This window comes from Lagenorhynchus albirostris, chromosome 12 (genome assembly GCF_949774975.1).
Source record: "Lagenorhynchus albirostris chromosome 12, mLagAlb1.1, whole genome shotgun sequence".
In the NCBI taxonomy this organism is placed as follows: Eukaryota; Metazoa; Chordata; class Mammalia; order Artiodactyla; family Delphinidae; genus Lagenorhynchus; species Lagenorhynchus albirostris.
In genome coordinates this window covers 77467832-77475662 of record NC_083106.1, presented here as the reverse complement: position 1 = coordinate 77475662, position 7831 = coordinate 77467832, and the positions used below count along the sequence as shown (strand labels likewise).

The following is a 7831-nucleotide window of genomic DNA, read 5'->3' as shown; positions in this document are numbered from 1 at the left end:
GAATTTGAGCAATAAAATAAATAACAATAACATTGTTTTATAACCCAAAGTATAAAATAAATATATATGAGTACATACTGGTATAAATAAATAATTTTAATAAATAAATGAGGAGAAAGGGATAGTTTTTTTTTACAAGAGAATTCCAAATACTGTATATAGATATTACTCTTTCTAGGAGTAGAGCTTAATAACGACCCCCTGGAATGTGAAATGGACCTAGTCATGCACTTCCAAAGGATACAGGCAGGAAAAAATAGTAGCCATGCAGTGGAGAAATCTGACAAACACAACCTTAACCGAGTGATCAAGGTTAATATTATCAATATCATGTTGATACCATATACTCCTAAATATATATATGTGATGAGATGGGTGCTTCTTTTCTGTGGTATTCTTCCAAAATCCACAAACCCAGTCCTCATGAGAAGAACATTAGACAAACCCTAATGAGAAACATTATATAAAATACCTAACTAGTACTGTTCAAAAATGTCAGATCATAAAAAATAAAGGAAGACTGAGAAGTTGTCACAGACCGAAGGAGACTAAGGAGACATCACAGCTAAAGGAAATGTATTATCCTGGATTGGATTCTGGAAATTAGTGGAAAAATGATTAAATAATTGGTTAATAGTAATGTACCAATGTTGATTCCTTAATTTGGACCAAAAGTACTATGATACATAAGATGAATACGATAGACTCAGTGGCTTATAAACAATAGAAATTTAGTTCTCTCAGTTCTGGAGACTAGGAAGTTCAAGATCGAGGTGTCAGCAGATTCTGTGCCTGGTGAGAGCTCCCTTCCTGGCTCACAGACTGTAGTCTTCTCACTGTGTGCTCGCATGGCAAAAGGGTGAAGGAGTTCTCTGGGTTTTTTTAATAAGGGCACTAGCCCCATTCATGAGGGTTCCACCCTCATGACCTAATAACCTCCCAAAGACCTGCTTCCTAATTCCATCATATTAGGAGTTAGGATTTCAACATAATGAATTATGAGGGGATACATTCAGTCTATCACCGATGTTAACACTAGGGGAAACAAAGTAAAAAGTGTATGAAAACTGTCTATGTTATCTCTGTAACTTTTCTTTATATCTAAAATTATTTCTAAGTAAAAATTTTAAATCTAGAATGGGTTGCAATGGCTTAAGTAAAATATAGCTTTGTGAATTCAGCCAATGGAAATTCAGATATTAATCCATAGTTTCTTCATTATTTATTCATAAATATGTATTGATAATTTAGTGTATGAATAGCATTGTGCTAGGTTATGGATTGTAAAATGACCAAGTTAAAATCCTCAAGGCAACTCATCATCCTTAATAGATATGCTCAGATTCTGTCAAATAAACTTTTGAGGTTTAATTAGGGACAGGGGATTATTTTTTTAAATGTAAGGGAAAAACTGACTCTAAGAGACAGATGCAATACCTGAGTCTTCAGAGAAATCCAACTATTTTTATGTCTTTTAATATGATCTTTTTATTGATGAATTCAAACTACTCTAGCCTTTTAAAATTATTTGATGAGGCAAATATTACTGTCAGAAACTAGCTCAAATCAAAATTATCATGTAACCAGTTAAACTCATTGCATTTGAATATTAATTTCTGCCAATCCATAATCTAATCATTTCAAAATAATCTGTTTTTTACCAAGCCTAATGATTTCTCAAGGAATTAAACACTTGGGAAAACATTACAACGTGTTTTGCTGGGTGCAAACTAGCCCTTTAAATCTGTATTTTTCAAAACATTTATAGTGGCCTATGGGTGAGCCATGATATTTTTAAGTATTTCATAATGAAATAGATAGAATATAATAGAGTACAATACAATATAATACAAAATGGGAATAACCAAATGGCATTTAATACAATAAAGGTAAATATTGTTTTGTAAAATTTGTTTCAACTTAGATGTAAGTGTGTGTGGGGTGTGTGTGTGTGTGTGTGTTATGTCCGGATGTAAAATATATTTCTTATATATGGATCAAGAAAAAACAGTTCAAATCTTCTGCTCTTATGCTTTTTTCAGTGTTGTTCCAGGACCAGAGACATAGCATATAGGTCTTATAAGAGGAGTCTTAACAATAAGCAACACGAAGGTAAAGAAAATAAAAAACATCTTCCTTGGGGAATCGGAAAAGGCTTTTTGAAGGAGGTGAGATTTGAACAGAATTCTGAAGAACTCATAATTACATACAAGAATCCCAATAGGTCGACATACTAGGAAAATGATACTTACTATAGGGTGGCTGGAAAGATGAAGACAAATGCTTCATGTGAATCAGAATCATCTAGACGCTTGTCAAAATGCAGATTTGGGGGCCTTGCACCCAGATATTCTGATTCAATAGATCTGGAGTGCGACCAAGAAATCTGCATTTTTAATAAGCACCTGCTCCATAAAAACACTCCCTGGGATTCTGATTCATGGGCTCCAAACACCCTGCTAGCTTAGAGAAACGAAATTTACAAGAGGTCGTTTAGGACAGTTTGACTGAAATAAAGTGAGGGTCCATAAAGGAAAATTTTAGAAGAATAAGCTAGAAAGCCAGATTGAGCCGTGTTGTAAAGGGCTGGGTATTTCGATTTAAAGAGTGTGCACTTTACCTCAAAGCCACAGAGAATAATTTTTATGGAACTGAGAGACACCACCTACAATGATTAATTTGATGTTGGTATTAAAAGAAAGATAAATTGAAAGTGGAAAATTGGTCATAAGCATGTTGAATGTCTGAGTTAAAAGACCTGGCTTATTGCAGAGGAAGAGGAAATTTTGCACACTGAGAGTGTCTTGATTTTTACATAAAATATCAAGTTAAGTAAAGTAATAAATTTTCAGGTGATAGACTTAATCAGAATGTTTAACCACATATATCAGGTACATCCATGACCACTAAAAGAACGGCTAATATTTTGTTCCAGTCAGAATTCAGCATATTATGCTGTCCCTGAGATTTAATAACAATGTTGTCCCCTGAGAAACCTCATTCTGTGCCTTGAAAATAATAATCCATTTTATTCCTAACAAAGTAGGAAAACATTCGAAAATTTTTGATGCATTAAGTTTCAGCAGAATTGACATTAATTTTCAAAATAAACCACCTTTGTATTAGAGAATAATAATTCGTTCCTCATTATATCCATAATGTTTTCATTTAGCCTTAAGTATGCATAAATACAATCTCCAATTTCTGCTTATTTTATCTAAATTATGTGTTTCTGGTAACAAATCTTGCTTGTTCAAAAATGAAAATAAATTAGCATTAATTTTCATATCCTTGAATCCTGATATCTATCTATAAAGTCACTATAATAATCTATTTACTATGGTCTCTGCTCATTTGGAAGAATATAAACGTGTTTCTTCTGCAATGTGAACAACTCAAAAAAAAAAAAAAAACAATGGAAATGAAGCCCAGGTGAACTTCAGAATGTGCTAGATTTTTTTTTTTAATTTTACTTTTTCACAAAGAAAACTGCATGGGGATGCCTGGAGGCCAGGGTTGTCTTTATAAGGAAATTGAACTTTAAGGAAAAACAGATTTGACCTCAAGCTACACATGCATAGATGGAACTTGGCAAACTTTCCCGTGGTCTAATGATTCTGGGAGTAAACAGGGTGCATGCATCCCCACCAAATGGCATCGTGCAGTCAGAATACAATAGGACTCCTTCCTCTACAAGCCTCAAGCTGAGTAAAACAACACATTTTCAGATTATAGACTTAATCAAAACACTTAACCACAGATGGCAGGCACATCTATGACCACTAACACAATTGCTAATATTTTGTTCTAAGAGCCTACACTGGGTTCTGTTTCTCTAAAGCACACTTATTTTAGTCATTAGAACTAAATTTGATTGTTAGAATTTCAAAGCCACAATTCAGATTAGAGTTTACAAAAGCAGCTCTCTAATTATTCAGGCACAATAACCACTGATGTCTTGTGTTGGAAGTGACTTTACAGCTAAATTGAGAGTCTTAATATTAGGAGTGTTTTCTAAAATCAACTTATATACCATACAGTCTTTGCTTTTGAATTTTTAAATGCTTATAGGATATACACTATACTAAGGGCCAAATTTACTTCTATTAATAAACTGTGTCTATGGGGTTGCTTAAGCTAAATGTCTATGGCAGCATTTATTAAATTTATGTTTATTAAATGCCTGGCATTGTACTAAGTGCTATCTATATGATCACACAAACATACCTAGAAGAGGAGTGCTATTGTTACATATGAATGAAAGCAAACTTAACCTGCCCATGGTAACACAGCTAGTAAACTGCAGATTTGAGATTGAAAACCAAGCAGTCTGGCTCCAAAGCCCATGATCTTAACTGAAATAAATATTATAAATATTTATTGATGAATATCTAAAGAAATCATAGCTTTAAAGGATCCATCCCTATGTGTTCTGATTACCTTTCGCTACTGAGCCAAAATAGAAGGTAGAAATGAGAAGCTATTTTCCTCTGCAAGTTCCCATTTGAAAGTAATAAAGGAAATGTTTTTCGGATGACTTCTGCTCTATTATTGCACATTATCAACTGGATCACATTTCCTATTACTTTGCAATTTATTTGCTATATTTAGCTGCAATTGGTCATTAGTCTACTTTGCTGGGTAAGTTGAATTCTCTAAGTAGGGTTTCAAAAAGTACTAAAGAGGGCTTCCCTGGTGGCGCAGTGGTTGAGAGTCCGCCTGCCGAGGCAGGGCAGGGGATGCGGGTTCGTGCCCCAGTCCGGGAAGATCCCACATGCCACGGAGCGGCTGCGCCCGTGAGCCATGGCCGCTGAGCCTGCACGTCCGGAGCCTGTGGTCCGCAACGGGAGAGGCCACGACGGTGAGAGACCCACGTACCGAGAAAAAAGAAAAAAAAAAACATTCAGCAGTATATTTCCTAAATTGGTGTCTGCAGCTGTGCTTCTGATTTGCTATAGGTTTTAATGCAGGGTACCTATACCCTTCTCTTTTAAATTCATTTTCTTATAAAATAGTTTATAGTTTTTGGAGTAAAAAGCATCTCCTTTTACTTGAGTAATTACTATTTTGGGCGGTTCATCATCCCTTCCTTTATCTCTGCCTTTGCATTCATTTCTGCCATTTTCTGCTTGGCTCACCAATGTTTTCGTGAAAAAATGGTGAAGAAACTGGTTTACTTTGTGGAATATTTTTGCCAAAAAAGCTGGTTTGCCAAGGGAAAATAAAAATCCAGTCAGGGGGCCAAAGCTTAACAAGCCTAAAACAGAGGCATCAATCTTCTTGCAAAAGCATCTATTGCTCCTAGCAATGGGTCCATTTTCTTTTCAGACACAGACTTCACTTTCTTTTCAGATGTAGCTTTAGTTTTGCTGTCATGAAACAAAAATGATGGTTCTTGCTATAATTTGTTTGAACCAAATAGGGAAAGAGACTGTGTTTCAACCAACATTTTGTTAGTTCCATTTTGATCATTATTACTGCCCCTGTTCCCATGTTTAATGTCTGCTAAATATTTCTTACAGTCTTTAAAGATAGGTGCTAGATCAGAGTGGGTTTGTGTCACATGCTTCACTATCCAATCTTGAAGAAAAAGTTTAACACAGCCGACTTCTTATTACTAGCATTCCATTGGTATGCGTTATCCCAATAAAGACAGGAAAAAGGCCATTAGTTTTGGGATTTGAACCCTTTTTCTCACCTTTTGAAGTAATAGAATCAAAGGCTACCTTGGTCCATGTCCCAGTCTTTGGACTTTTGAGGGAAGGGGCACTAATTACTGCTCTTTCCATTTGACAGTCCTTGTGAAGGTTGAACTCCAGTGCCTTTACCAAATCCAGAAAACTGTCCTCCTCCAGAAAGTACAACCAAACCGTTGAAACATTTAAAAGCCCCTTCACTATCAGATTGAAATTTAACCTTCCTACACTTTGCTTTTTTTCATGACTCTATTCCTCAAGACTTCCTCACTGACCACAGAGGATGCTGCCACATCTTCTGCTTTGTCATCTTGATCCCAATTTCTGTTTATTCCTTCTCTGTGATTCTTTTGGCACGTCCAAGGTCACAATAGAGGAGCTTGAGTCTGAGGTAGATGCTGGTCTCCTGGAAGAGCGCTTCATTGTTCCCAGTGAATTTCTAGGGCTCATGCTAATCCGAAAACTTCATGGTTATTAAGCCCAGAGTCTCAAACACTGCTTTTCCCAGGGGCCTCATCGCTATGTTCCAGAGTGAAGAGGAGACCATCTCCCACTTCACTAAAGACCACTGTAGTAACAGTGCCAAGCTCTGGGCTGCCATCTTGTAACTACAAGGGCATTTTATATTTTTTAGTTACTAAATCTGGCAACCCTATACTGAGCTGTGAGATATTCCAGGGACAGGATGAAAGACATAGTCAAGACTTAGCAGATCGGCATTACTAGAAGGAGCTAAGAGGAGGGTCTTGTTTGTAGGGAGATATAACCAAGACCCCTGCATGCTGGTGGTACCCAGGGTTCGGTTCCCCTTGAAACCCCTAGATAAGGGAAAATCACCTGGAAAAAAAGGTATTTTTGTATACTGAACTATGTATCCTGAAAGCAACTATTTTGAAACAGTGTTCCTGGAAGTGGCAATATTAAGTGTTTTCCCCTGAACAGAAATAAACACTCTTGGGAAAGTTTAAGTTACATTTCAAAAAATATGAGTTTGTGACTGTAAATTTTAACCTGTGACAGTTGCCTCTTTGAGACGTGTTGCCAGTGCCAAGATATATTATCAGGGTTGCATATAGCAAGAGAATGGGAGCAGGGGCACCCCTCACACAGCAAAGGATAATGCCTTTGTTTCTGTGACAGTGACCACTGCAGTTCCCTGGATACTAACCCACCTCTTCCCCAGAAGAGCCAGGGATAGCAAGACTTGTGTTCATAATTTCTTTATGTAAAAAAAAGAATTATCTTATCAAAATAATATCCCTATTTTTAACGAGAAAAAGTAAATAGTCCTAAAATCTTATTTAAAAGAAAAAATAGCAATACCTTGCTTTACAGTTCCTCATCCAGACCCCCACTACCTAAAATTTAACTGAAACCTTTTCTTTGCCATTTGCTTCTATTCTGACTACAAGTTTCTACCTTTTCTGTTCTTCTACACTCATTCAAGTGGGGTTTGTGGAAGATCTTCAGATAAATATGTGTGTCTTCAATACGAAGTCTGGAAGTCTGATTTTCTTTATAATTCTTCACGGTGGCTAACACAGTGATCTATCCAAAAGGACAAATCAGTAAACAAAACTGAATGTTACTGAGCACATAGAAGGAAACAGCTGCTCTGAAAAACAGAAACTGGCAAATTCCCATTGGTAAATCTGTTTTTAGTGATGACCAAATACCTGTGGTCTGGATCTGCTGCACATCAGTGTTCTTGTAGTTCTTCAACCATGTGTAAATAGTCTCCAAAATTATTCGGAGATCCACAAGAGCATCAGAGCACATGCATGAAATCGGTGGCCACTGCCAATTTTTCAATGCCATGTCTCTCTCTTTTACTAAGCAATAGAGTCACAAGGTCTTTCCTCTGTGTGCTCATGGAGAGAGCGATTTCTGATGTCTTTTCCTCTTCTTATGAAAACTTCTTATGAGGACACAATTCCTGTGGAATTAGGGCCACATTTAACCTCATTTAAATGACCTCATTTAATCGTAAATACCTCCATATAAAGCCCTATCTCAAAATACGGTTAAATTGGGGGTTAAGGACTTCAACATATGAATGGGGATGGGCACAATTCAGTTCATAACAAACAAAAATCATCTAAATAAATATTCAGTGGTTACATGTTATGTATATT

At 36.3% G+C, this 7831-nt stretch overlaps 1 pseudogene; it reads right to left on the bottom strand.

The window, feature by feature from the left end:
- Positions 1-4961: 4961 nt before the first annotated feature.
- On the bottom strand, positions 4962-7514 carry LOC132530507 (nuclear pore complex protein Nup50-like; annotated as a pseudogene).
- Positions 7515-7831: the final 317 nt, after the last annotated feature.